Raw genomic sequence first — 15,124 nt, 5'->3', positions numbered from 1 at the left:
AGTCGAAGTTTATACATTCCTTTTACCCAATGTGGGATAAAAGCGATATCTGTGGGCCCCTCGATGATTTAGTGATGACAAACCTAAGCGCTTGGCCAAGCCTGGACTGATTTGATTTGTTCAATTAGTCGGTCGTCATAAATCAGAAATCGGGAAACAACAGATGGACAGAGAGAATGATTATAATCCATGTCTCATGTCCATATGATATCTAGAATGGAGGAATATATGATCCCTTATCCAATGGACGTGTCATTGACTAGGTCAGAGTTCGTCAGCGGCTTTTAAGAGCTATGATTGCTAGTCGGGATTTAGGAGTCGTATTTGCAATAATAGTTATTAGACTTATCCAAGTGGGAGACTGTTGGATTAGGTGTCTAAGCCCATAACTATAATTGGTATGTACTTGACCCGAGAGTAGCATGGTCCATTTGGGTTGCATATCACCAGGACAATTTGATGGGATGGACTTTTGAACAAAGGTTATTTATGATTTATTAATATATTATAAGTTCTAATATATTAATATGAAATCATATTATTTAATTAGTATTGATCAAGAATTAATTTGGAATTAATTTAGTGATCAAAAGAGACTAATTAAATATACGGGAACTGATTAAGTAAATCAATGATTCTTATAGTGTGGGTGAATTGTTATTTAGGAAGGGGCTAAACCAATATGGTAGTCCATAGATAGTCCATGGAGGTTTAACCCATGGAGCCTAAGTAATATGAAAGGTCATGAGCATTCGGGTTTGCATGGATTTAACCCTAGACTTTGACACACTATAAAAGGACTCTCTTAGCACCCAAAATTGTGACTAGTGTTCTTGGAGATCATTGAGCCGATTTTGGTGTAAGAAGATTCTCTTATAAGTCATCCTTTGTCCAAGGTGTGTTGTGAACCATTTGAGGTGTCACACTTGGGGCACTAAGTTCTTAAAGGCCAAATCTACAAGCTACAACAAAGAGGTAATTCTATAACTCATTTCTATGTTGTTTATATCAGTTGTATACTAGTTGTAGGCTTAAAGCTTTGGAAACAATATTGCATGTGTAATTAGAGAAAACATAGATCCAAAGCTTTTAGGGTTGTATGTGCACCATAGGATGTTGTAGTATACAAAAAAACCCAACATAAACAACCTATCTCATTCCATAACCCAAAAAGAAGACCAAATTCATAATAAACTAGCCATGAAGAGAATTAATCATACACAAGACAAGATGCAAACTTGATACCTCAAAAAGCTTCCCCACAAAGAGATGATTCTGGATCCAAAGCTTTCCCACCAAGCAAAACAACTTCAAGCTTCCCTTCTTTCCTTCCCAAGGGCAAAAATGAGCATCAAAGCCTCCCAATAGCTCAAGAACACCTCCAAGAGGCAACTAGGTCGATTTAGGGGTTTTAGAGTGTGAAGGCTAGCTTAGAAATGAAGGAAAGGGGCTAACATTAAGCTTATATAGGGTACAAATATGGAATTTAGGGTTTCACACCAACCCTCGTACGCCCATCGTACGAGGTCTCACACCCCGATCTAGACGTCGTACTACGCTAAGCGTACAGATACATACGCAATGCCTAGTCCCCTTCGCATAAGTACACCCCACGTACTCCCTTGGTATGTCCCACGTACTAGGGTTTTCCCCTAAACCCTGCTTCCTTGTGAAGGCCATAACTTTCTAGATACAACTCCGATTCTGACCATCCTTATATCCATGAAAAGGTAACAAGAAATTCTATGCTTCAAACAACTGATACCTGCCTTACAATATCCCGAACAAACATCCAACATCCATAAAAACCAGAGCTGACAATTTACCAAAATACCCTTGACTCCAAAACTCACTCTGAATGCTCGAATCATCCTCATACCATCACCCACACCCAAATGGGTAGCGATTCGGAACAGAGCGTTACATGTACCTTATGTTTATATTTTCTATTTATAGTATTGATGTAAATTGATTAATATTGTTGTTTAGTTTAAGAAATGTAAATTAGATTATATATATATATATATATATATATATATATATATATATATATATATATATATATATATGAATTTAATTTTTAAAAATTTTCTTTTTGCTCCAAATTGAATTACTTAATTACTTTCCTTAATATATATATATATATATATATATATATATATATATATATATATATATATATATATATCAGTGTTGCAGAAATCGGCCTTGGCGGCCGATTAATCGGCGATTAATCGCTTGGCGGCCTCGAACCGATTACGATTAGGGTGCTTGGCGGAATTTGGTCAAAATCGGTCAAACTCGGGCTTGGCGGTCCTCGGCGGGAAATATTCAAAAAATTCAAAAAAAAAATAATTTTCAAATATTACACCAAAATTTTAAAATTTTAAATTTTTAAGCTTTCAAATTTTAAAATATTATACTAAAATTTTTAAATGTTCAAAGTTTTAAAATTTAAAATTTCCAAATACTTAATTTTTTAGGAAATATTAATATTTTAAATAATTTTATTAATAATTTTAGGTCCCAGATTAATCTTCGCTGAGTCTGATTAATCGCTTATCGTCATTCGACCGCCGAGCTATCGCCGAACGATTTTTACAACCTTTGTATATATATATATATATATATATATATATATATATATATATATATATATATATATATATATATATATATATATAAAAGTTATTAATAAGTATGTTTTGAATATTTTAGATGTCCTCTTAAAAAACAAATGATTATTCCGTAGTAATAAAAGTTGATGAGTGCGATATAGAAAAGGGAAAATGACTTACCAGGGTAATCATTTTTGTCGTTTTTTTTATATTTAGGCAACTTCTTTATTTTTGTACACATTTGACCATTTAACTTGTTATATGTGTTCACATATTACCATTGTCACCAGCTATAACAGGTGACAATGGTAATAAGTGAACATATTAAAAAGTTAAATGATTAATTAAATGTATACAAAAAAAAAAAATTGTTTAACTGTGAACAAAATGAAAAGTTAATTACTTTGATAAGTTCTTTTCCCCACTTTTAATAGCGATTTTATTTTTCATATTTGTTTGTATTATTTTTTTTCAAATGTTATTTTTAAAATAGTCATAATATCCTAAATATCAATTAAATATTGATCAATTTTAAACTTTACTTTTTAATTAATAAATATGTTTTTGTTTTGTGAAATATTTTATATAGTCTCTTATAAATTTTTTTTCTTTTGTTTTTAAGCATATACAATATTTTTAAAGTAAATAGTATCTAACAATAAAATTAAACAAATTAAATATGTAACCATAAGTATGGAGAGTCTTTTAAAAAAGTATATTACTTAGCAAATAAAAAAACAAAAAAACTTCTATATAATGTAAATATTTTAAAATTATTATAACTTTTTAATACTTTTTAATTAGAAGTTTATAAACTTTTAATTTTTTTAATACAACGTTTTAAATTAGTATTTAACGAAAGTATTTTAAAATGTTATAAAAAGTATTAAATTGTCATACAAAATCTGTAAAACACTTTAGAATTGTTATAAAAGAAAGTTTAGAAATAACTGTATGTAAGTTAAAAAAAATTGTATTAAAATATATTTAAAAAAAAAGTTAAAAACTTGTAAGAAAAATTTAAAACATTTATAAAATATTTGGTTTAAAAGTATTTGTATTAAAATTATATGAAAACATAAAAAAAGTTTTATATATATATATATATATATATATATATATATATATATATATATATATATATATATATATATAAGTAAAGTTTAAAACATTGTTTTTGAAAAACCTATAGGAAAAAAATATCATAAAAATGTTGTAAGAAAATATAAAAAGTCTTACGAAATTTGTAAAAAAAACTGTTCATATTTAAACAACTTTCTTTTTTATACACATTTGACCATTTAACTTGTTAAATATGTTCACATATTATCAGTGTCACCTACTATAGCAGGTGACAATGGTAATATGTGAACATATTTAACAAGTTAAATAGTCAAATGTGTACAAAAAAAATAAAGTTGCCTAAACGTGAACAAGACCAAAAGATAACTACCCTCACAAGTCTTTTTCTCTATAGAAAATATATAAATTTGTTTAATTTTATATTAAAAATAATATAATACACAAAATTAAGAAGATAGGTGAATGGAACATCTCATAGATAATTGGACAGTGGCAAAGGTATATGATAAATTAAAATTATTATCTTATAACTCTGTTAGCTTTAATATTTAACTAAATGAGTGACCCCGCATTGCAGGGCTAAATATGTAACTTTTTTTAGTCGATTGTTTATAAATTGTTTGTATTATACGATGGTAAGCTGTATATATTCACTAAGCTAAACATAAAAAAAAGTGGTAACATACTTACACGCGAACCTCTACTAACTCTTCTACTGCAACTCCTGATTTTAGGAATGCTACGTCATGGATCATCACATGCCACTCATGTATATGTCAATCCACAGGTCCCGAAAACAACATCTCTTATGAACATGTAAATAGGATGCTACCAGCCACACATTCAATTTGGATGTTCTAACTTCAGATATTTCTAATAATGGTAAAAAAAACACATGTTCATCTGGTATTGAGGAGACCTGCAAAAGAAACAAAGATATATCAAAATAAAAAAAACAAAAGACAATTTGTTGAAAGGGTGAGAGTTAGGGTTCAACCAATTAAAAATGAAAATGTGTTGTTATAAGATCAGCACCCTATGGTGGTATGTCGTTTTTATTTTCAAAAGAAATTGAATATTAGTGATGACATATGTAACAGGGTGCAAATCTTATAGCAACACACTTTCATTTTTAAACATACTCCAAAAATAAAGCCAAAAAAAATTAATGGAAAAGCTTTTTACCTAAACTGTATATTCAAAAACTGGTATATATTCAAAAACTGGTGTATAATTTGCCATCAATGCTACTAATTTATTACCATTTCTTATAGCACATGAGAACTATATATTACAGCCAATGTTATACCATCTCGTGTTCATAAGTTTTTTATTTAGCAAGTGACTGATCATAAATGTTTTATTTAAGACACAAAAATATAGATAAAAAAATATATTGTTTTGTCTATCATAAGTTTTTGATTTAGCAAGTAACTGATCAAAAATGTTTTATTTAAGACACAAAAATATAGATTAAAAAATATATTGTTCTGTCTACTTTACGTTTTCTTTTAATATTCTGTCACACCTCCGAACCAGACGGCGGAAACGTCCGGGGGTTGGGTGACTTCATCTTATAATATCATCACAGTGAATATAAATGAAACATGACAAACACCATCATCATACATACCAAATACAACCATCATTGTTTACATCAAGTATTGTATTAAATATTACATGCCCAAATAGTTAATGTATGATGATATAAAATAGAAAAAATTTCCACATGTTCCTGTCGACCTTTCAGCTTAACGACTTCCTGAGAATACAAGTTAATTTCAAAACGTCAACACATAATGTTGGTGAGTTCATAAGCATGTTTGAGTATAATGTTTTTTAATACTTTGTAAACACCAAAAAATCCGATATTTTCTGAAAAACGATTTGAAATGTTTGTGTCCGATCCTGTATTAATGCATGTGTGTAAATGTTTGAAAGTGTGTGAAGTGAATGATCCCAGACAATCAGATATTGTCTGTTTATAAAACGTTGTGATCTTAACACCCTAAGATTGAGTACCAATGCGTATATGTTATCGTGTTATCAACATAAATTGTATTCAGTAAATTTTATAATGGAGTTAAATCCTCTAAGTGAGTCGTTATAACCATACTTGATAATGACTAATCCGCCCGTCATGACGTTTTTCAGACGCCGACTTGTTTAAGGTAAGGTTTGTCACCCTAGACTGGCCTAGTCTAACTGTAGCGAACAGCTCAGGTGTGGGGTGTCAACCCCCTATAGATCTATACACAAACTCCCGCTCTCCCTCCAGGAGACTCTGGTTATAACTACAGGATACGGTTGTACACTCGATAGGTGTCAAACGAAGTGTCTCACAAGATCCTTAACTGAATTTACGCGAATATGAAGTTGCACAGTGTATATTGTTTCCATGAATGTATTTAGTTTACGAAGTCCAACGAGTATATATGTGAATGTAGGGAGTCAACAAGCATGCATATGGATATTCCAGGCCCAACAAGCATGTAAATGGACCATTAAGGCCCAATAAACATGTAATATATATTCTAGGCCCAATTAAAGTGTAAATGACGTAAATAATCCGTTTGTTGTTACGTTGATTGGTTAAGCTTAATTGTTCACCAAAATAACATAAAGGGCCCACTTTTTGTAAAGGACATTTTTGGTCTTCAAAACCGAAAATTTACATTATAGGTACATTTTTTGTAAAAATGACACTTTAGGTCCTTTAAAACCAAAAGTTTACATTTAAGGGATTGATTTGAGTAAAATAACATTTTTAACCCCACTTTTATCAAAAAGATCATTTTCGGCCCAAAAGCATAGAAATTATTTCTTTTTGGCCCAAGTTTGATAAAATTATAATTTTCAGCCCTTATAACCGAAAAATAACATTTTTGGATAAACTTTGTTTGAAATGACACTTAAGCCCACAAAAACTCAAAAATTTACAAATTTAGCCCAAAAACCGTGAAAGCCCATTATGAGGACCATTTGTGAAAGTTTCCATTTTTAGCCCTTCTAAAATCATAAATACCATAAAGATCCATAATTATTCAAATAATTCTTTTCAAAACCGTGAGTTATGCATAATAACTTCACTTTTTGATTTTTTTTTTGTCATTTTTGGCCCTCTTATGTGATTTTCTTAGTTTTAAACAACCTTGTAATGTTTTAAAACCTTTTCTTTGCATATTAAGTTGTATCAAGTGTTATGTTCCACAAATATCACCATATTTTAGCATATTTTCGAGTTCATGATGTTTATAACACATAATCACACTTATATCAAGAAAAACACACAAAATCATGCATATACACATAGATCTACACAAAACAACTTGTATTCTCCCCCAAAACATGGTAAAAACCGAAAATAGGGGGTATGAACTCACATTGGGGTTGATGGATCGGTTTTGATGAAGAGTTTGGAGGAGATTTCGGCTTTGGAAGGAGATTTGGAAGAGTTTTCGGCGTAACTCACTTCTTTGAGGAGATCTTCGAATTCTAGGAGATTTCATAAACATGGATCATGAAATGAAGTGTTAAGAAGTGAAGGACTTATCATAAAATAAAGTTAAACACTTTGATGAGAAAGTATCTTACCAAGAGTGGATGGATTTTGATGAAGTGATCTAGTTGCACACTTACAACTCACGAAAATTTGGAAGAATGGAGGTGGAATTTCCTTGAGAGCTCTAGAGAGGATTTTGAGTTTGAGAAATGAGTGAAGTGTGGGTGGTGCTGGGATTCTCAGCCAAGGCTAGAAGAAGAGGGAGGGAGTGATTTGATGTGTGGTTATTACATGGAGGAATTAGGCTTAACTTGGATGTTTGTGATGTAATTAACATGGATATCCCCCATGTAATAAGGAGGTGTCAAGTTCTAATTCAATCAAATTTTGTTTTTCTTTTTTTTTATGTTAAAACCGAGGATGGAGTGAGGGAATGAAAAGAATTTTTATTGTTGGGCTAAAATTGAACATAAACGAAAATATAAGGCCCAATATGGAGGTTTTCGGCTCATTGGGCCTATATGAGATTTTACGGCCCAATAATGATAAAGAAGTGGGTTTACGGCCCAAAAGGGTGAACATAATGGGTTTTTGGCCCATTTAGGTTCTAGAAGATTGTTCACGGCCCATTAAGGTCCATGAAAATGAAGTGAGACATTTTAGGCCCTACATGGCCCAAAAGGTTATAGTTTAACGAAAGTGGGCCCAATTAGAGCCCAAATAGAGTTCCTTGGCCCAACATACCCAATTTGAAAGTTTATTGGCCCAATAGGCCCAATAAAAGGATCCTGATCCATTCTGAGTTTGAACCGGGATACTAGGGTTTCAAACCCACAGTTGAGTATATAAGATGTATTGAATTAGGTTTTGAACTTCACGAGTGAGTTTTGATTCAAATGGTTGATTCTGAATGAGCATAGTGCATAATATCAACTTAAAGTTACGGATTACACAAAAGTTGAGTACATGAGGACATAATTTCCTAGCCAAAAAAAGGCTAGTTGTGACATCATCCCCCCCCCCTCGTTAGAGGGAATTTCGCCTCGAAATTCTTTTGAAGGATAGAACTATGAACGAGAGAATAGGTGAGGGTACTTTAGCTTCATCAGGTCCTTGCGTTCCCATGTGAATTCAGGTCCACGCTTAGCATCCCATCGAACCTTCACAATCGGTATGCGACTCTGTTTTGTACGCTTCACTTCCCTATCCATTATCTCAACCGGTTCTTCGACGAATAGGAGATTCTTGTTTACTTCGATCTCCTCCAGAGGAACGCCAAGGGTTTCATCTGATAAGCACTTTTTCAGATTCGAGACGTTGAACACGGGTTGTACATTGCTGAGCTCTGCAGGTAGCTGCAGCTTATATGCTACCGGACCAATCCGGGAAAGAATCTCGAATGGCCCGATGTATCACGGATTTATTTTTCCCCGCTTCCCAAAACGGATCATCCCTTTCCAGGGAGAGACCTTTAATAGCACCCGATCTCCGACTTGGAATTCCAGAGGCTTTCGTCGTTTATCAACATAACTCTTTTGTCGGTCACGCAATGTTTGGAGTCGTGCCTCGATTTGTGTAGTTAGGTGAGAGTGGATGGTTATTGATAATGTTTTCACCCGGCGACCTGAGTATTTTTTCCTGCTTAGGGAAATCGGCTACCATGTTAGCCTTGCCTGGGTGGTACTTGATCTCGCATTCATAATCATTTAGCAGCTCAACTGTAACGACCAAAAATTTCAACCAATTTAAAACATTTTATTTCATTCAAAAGCCATTACGTTCATACATCTTGTTTTCAAAACAGTTTAAACATCAGAGTATTTCCCCAGAATCATAACGCATAAAACATAAACATGAGGAGCGGTACGATCACGCCTTCGCCTTGCCACGATCTCCTGAAGCACCTGAAACAATAAACCACAACTGTAAGCCCGAAAGCTTAGTGAGTTTCCCCCAAAGTACCCATACACACACAAACATACACATACAGCAAAGAACAACATACTGCGGGTCCATTCAACCTTCCGGTTGGAATACCCCCGGCCCTCAACCATCGGGTTGGAATGCCTACATAACGCGAGCCCAATCATCCTACCGGGATGGAATACTCTCGGCCCACAACCATCGGGTTGGAATGCCCAAACACATATACATACAACAATAGCTACTATGGGTCCAATCATCCCTTAGGATGGAATACCCCAGGCCCCTCAACCATCGGGTTGGAATGCCAAAACATCTATACATACAACAATAGCTACTATGGGTCCAATCATCCCTTAGGATGGAATACCCCAGGCCCCTCAACCATCGGGTTGGAATGCCAACATACTATGAGTCCAATCATCCTACCGGGATGGAATACTCCTGGCCTACAACCATCGGGTTGGCATGCCCCACTTCCTATACATATAGTAACTACTACTACTATTATGGGTCCAATCATCCCTTGGGATGGAATACCCCAGGCCCCTCAACCATCGGGTTGGAATGCCAAACTACTACGAGTCCAATCATCCTACCGGGATGGAATACTCCTGGCCCACAACCATCGGGTTGGAATGCCAATCTACTCTAGCAGACATGCACACATATCAGGCAACCACATAACACTCTACAGAACTAGCACACTAGGGCCCTATCATCCTACCGGGATGGAATACCCTCTACCACTGCTCAACATACATAACCCGCAGGTATCCTCCTACCAGCGTACATAATGCAAGACCCACTACCAGTCTATAAATAATCACTACCCAACTACCAGGGCGCTGATCCAACAGAACTAGCCATCATACAACTATCCATCTCTCTAGCATACTAGGCAAAAGGCATACTCTCATATCACTATCTTATCCACCAGAATACTAGCAAGCATATCATCACATAATATAACAAGCTCTAACAACAATTCAAAGGGCCGGCCTTGGTGCCTTAGACCCTTGAGTACAGTGAGGAAAACTCACCTCGCCACTGCCGAAATCCTACAAATCTCTAACAGCTGATTCACTGGGAATCCCCACTATCACATGCAAAAATCATCTCATTATACACTATCATGACTTTCTAGGCCAAGGGTCCACAACACTCATTAAGTCCATCATCCTCTTATTGGGCCAAGACCCAAAACCAAATCCTCACGCAAAGCCCAATATTGGCCCAATTTACTAAATTGGGCCCACCTCACCAAATGGGCCTAGATCCAAGGTCCATAATAATTATTGGGTCTAAATTACTCCATCCATAATGTTCAGTCACGGCCAAAGCCCCACCAGCCCATAAACAGCCCAATCACTTAAGGCCCAAAATCAAAAACCCAACAGAGGGAGTACGCTGGGCGTACCCCTCTTGGTACGCTGGGCGTACTTCGATGCTCGCGGACTGGAAACGGGACACTGACCCACTACGCTGGGCGTACATCCATTTACGCGTGGCGTAATCTTGCTGACTAAAATTCCTCATAAGTTCTTAATGGCTTAAGCTCTTAAGCCCAAACTTCAGATCCATCGACCAAACATGCCTAGGATTTATAAAGTCTCAAACTTTATTACTTGGGACGTCCATAAAGCTCTTAACTCAAGGTCTTAACTCAATAAGACCTTCCTACTTCTTACATGGGACAACCAAAGCCATTGGGACCTCATTTTTCTTACTCAAGACCTCTCCAATGGTCTGAAAGGACAGCTCATCTTAACCAAAACACATCATGCATCAAGATGTGGGTTTTTGGGACAAGAATGGTGTCAAAACTTCACCATACATAGATCTACACAAAATAGATGTCAAGCAAGAAGCTTTATACCTCAAAAGGGCTCCAGAAGATGATGCCTTCCCAGATCTACGAGCTCCAGCCACCCAACTCCTTCCTTGACAACTTCTTCTTTCTTCTCCTAGGCTCTCCTTTGCCAAACCAAGCTCCCCAAGGTCAAATATCCACAACCATGGAAGAAAACGGCTACTTAGGGTTTCTGAGAGTAAGAGGGCCGATATGGAGGCTAGGGTTGGAACCATAATGTTCCTTATATAGTGGCTGGCCCTAAAATTAGGGTTTCTGGACACTGGACGTACGCTGGGCGTAAATCCAGTACGCTGGGCGTACGTCGAGGAACTCCGCGTTTCATTTACTCTATTACGCTGGGCGTACCCACGCGTGTCCCAAGCATGCATGGCCTTTCTTTGACAACTTTTCCATTAAGTGTCATAAGTGTCAATATCTTCAAAGTGCCATAACTCCATTATTCTAAGTCCGTTTCCGACGAACTTTATATCCACGAAAAGGTGGCGAGAAGCCCTACGCTTCTAGCAACACACCCCGACCCGAAGCCTTCTCGAATAAAACCCATTGCCCATAAAAAGACCGAAACGCCCTTACTCTTGATCTCGGGAATTCCATAAATAATTACTCTTAGAATGGGGCGTTACAATTCTCCCCCACTTAAATAGGATTTCGTCCTCGAAATCGCAAATTGCCAACTCTGGCTACCCAAACTTCCAAAAGGCACATTGACGCCCCTAAAGCGTGACGACCACTAAGGGAGGCCAGCCCCACTGGCACTCCTCCTCGAAGAGATACCTACTCCACCGTGGGAACCTGAATTCCCATCCTGAAAACAGGACCACAAGTCAAACTCTGCTGTTGGCCACACTTGATCCCTCTTTAGCTCATTCCCAAACGAACATACAACGATACGCTTACCGAAACCAACACTCACGCCTGGCCCAATCAGCCTAGGGCTGGAATACCAGGCATGCCTACGACGGGTCCGCTCATCCCTAGGATGGAATACCCTCGCATCCTACTCATGTTTGGCCCAGTCAACCCTCGGGTTGGAATACCAAACACATTAGGTCCAAACAATCATAGGGTCCGGTCATCCTCATGATGGAATACCCCAGATTCGAATACCTCCACATACATAACTCAAACCCAAAACCATACTCGGAACCAAGGACCTTGTCCTTGCTTCCCCCTCGAACTCTCCGGTTCGCAAAACTTGAGTATAACCCACTCATACTTCCCTAACACAATCTCTAGGTCCTTGACCTACGACTGTACAGTCCTCATCATCGATCCAGACTGCTCCCGAGTCTGCTAACCTGCTATCTCGCCTTCCTTTGTCCAAACCTTCAATCTAGAGACACTATCCCCCTCCTCTTCCAAGGAGACTGAAAACATGCCTACGCATCATCCAACCTCAGGTTCAAAGATCCTCGAGACTTGCAAAGCCCTTACTATGACTGAACCGCCTCATCGCACCATCCCAATAACCAACATTCAAACCGCGTTAGACAACCTTCTACAACCAGCGGCTCATCCGAGAATTTCCAATTCTCCCCCACTTAGGGCACTAACCCCTATCCACTGGCGGAGAAGTTAACACGCTGCTCAATCGAACCCCACTAATACACCGAACTTCAAGGAACCTAAGTTCCTGCTGAAAGTTCCCGAATTCCCGAACCATAACCTTCCTTCCTCACGAATTCCACATCGGATACTATCTCTCTAACAACTCTCAATACTAACTCTTCTCTAACACATACAACACTTTATCTCATGCAAGAAACAACAACCCAATCATACATAAACAAGATAAAGCAGAAAAACATACCGGCTGACACCTCTGGCTCAGACCTGATCGCCTCGGTCACAAGCTGATAAGCACGCCCTGGAGCCATCGGAGGCTCTGCCCGACCCTGACTTCCGTCAGTAAGTCTCAACGTGGATGGCGCTGGGGCCTGCACTGACCTGGCAGCCAGCAGAGGACATTGGGCCTTCATATGGTCCACCTGATCACAATGATAACAAAGTCGGACTCCTGCAGATGGAGTCGACTGCCTGCAATCTCTGGCAATGTGGCCCTCCTTGCCACACCTGTGGCACCCCGAAGAAGAACGGCAACTACCCTCGTGCACCTTGCCGCACTTCCCGCAAGTGCGACTCTTCTGACCTCCCTACCTATAATCAGCGGCCCTCATCCGCTTTGGTGCAGGCTGCGACTGCACCGGGGCCTGCCTCTGTTCTCTCAACTGGAGCTCCATCTCCAATTCGCGCCGCCTGGCGGCCTCCTGCAACTCCAACAAGGTACTACACCTCTGCGTGGACACAAACTGCCGGATATCCCTTTTGAGCATACTCAGATATCGGGACATCTGAGCCTGCTCCGAAGCAAACTCCGGGCAAAACATCGCCCTCTCAGTAAACATCCTGGTGATCTCCGTCACCGACTCTGAATCCTGCTTCAGCTCCAGGAACTTCTGAGCCAACCTCTCTCTCTCTCAACCTGTGGAACATAACGGGTACTGAACATCTCCTGGAACTGATCCCACAAAACCGCTGCCCGCTGCGCATCAGAGTAAGATCCCGTAGTCAACCTCCACCAATCCTTCGCCCCGAGCCTCAAAAGGTTCAGAGCACACCTCACCCTATGATCCGCAGGGCATGAACACGTGAAGAAACAACCCTCCACATCTGACAACCACCTCATAGCAACAATCGGATCCTAAACTCCATCGAAAGTAGGGGGCTTCGTATTGTCGAAATCCCGATACTGAAAACCCCGACTGCCTCCTCCCCCTGCCGCTGCCACAGTCGTTGCGGCTGCCGCGGCCGCTATCTCTGCAAGAGCCGCATAACGCTCATCAAAATACTCAACCATGGCGGTCTTGATCGACCCAAACAGTTCCGGCAACTCAGCTCGGAACATAGCAGCAACCTCATCATCCAGGATATCACGAATCCTAGCATCCAACTCATCCGTACTCATCTGACCAATCACCTCGGGAGGTGCTGATCCATCCTGACCACCCTCTCCCGATCCCGAACCGGATCCTGACTCGAGACGTCTCGCATCTGCCATACTGTAATAAACCACAAGAACCTCAGATACCTCGTATAACCGCCGAAAAATAACCTCTAACCAACAACCTAGGGGTTGTGACTTCCTTGACACGCGTATGGGTCCTGTGCTTTCAGTAGTACGGGCCCATACTACCTTCCACACCTACCCATATTTGTCTCAAGTATCATCACAACGACCTAAGCACAAACATACATAGCAGGCACTCAATCCTCACCGCTAGAGGAATACTGAATATCTCATATCAAGAAAACCCTAGGCTAGCAGGCATCACAAATCAGGCAATTCTATCATGCAATTCCTGAAGATCCCTAGCCTAGTACTAGCATGCTGTTCTAACATATCTCATAAACAAATAACTTGTATGGTATTTTGGGGTAACTTACTGGCTCCAACTGATCGTACCCTCTGCGTCCTCCTCTACTTATTTTGAAAACCGTTTGAAAACTATTTTTGAAAATCTCTCCTTGATTTGAGACTGGATTCACACGAACGTTCCTCCAATTCACTCAAACCAAGGCTCTGATACCAACTTGTAACGACCAAAAATTTCAACCAATTTAAAACATTTTATTTCATTCAAAAGCCATTACGTTCATACATCTTGTTTTCAAAACAGTTTAAACATCAGAGTATTTCCCCAGAATCATAACGCATAAAATATAAACATAAGGAGCGGTACGATCACGCCTTCGCCTTGCCACGATCTCCTGAAGCGCCTGAAACAATAAACCACAACTGTAAGCCCGAAAGCTTAGTGACTTTCCCCCAAAGTACCCATACACACACAAACATACACATACAGCAAAGAACAACATACTACGGGTCCATTCAACCTTCCGGTTGGAATACCCCCGACCCTCAACCATCGGGTTGGAATGCCTACATAACGCGAGCCCAATCATCCTACCGGGATGGAATACTCTCGACCCACAACCATCGGGTTGGAATGCCCAAACACATATACATACAACAATAGCTACTATGGGTCCAATCATCCCTTAGGATGGAATACCCCAGGCCCCTCAACCATCGGGTTGGAATGCCAAAACACCTATACATAC

The sequence above is a fragment of the Lactuca virosa genome, chromosome 3 (assembly GCF_052849685.1).
Source record: "Lactuca virosa cultivar CGN04683 chromosome 3, Lactuca_virosa_CGN04683_v6, whole genome shotgun sequence".
In the NCBI taxonomy this organism is placed as follows: Eukaryota; Viridiplantae; Streptophyta; class Magnoliopsida; order Asterales; family Asteraceae; genus Lactuca; species Lactuca virosa.
Note: the sequence above shows the minus strand (reverse complement) of the source record.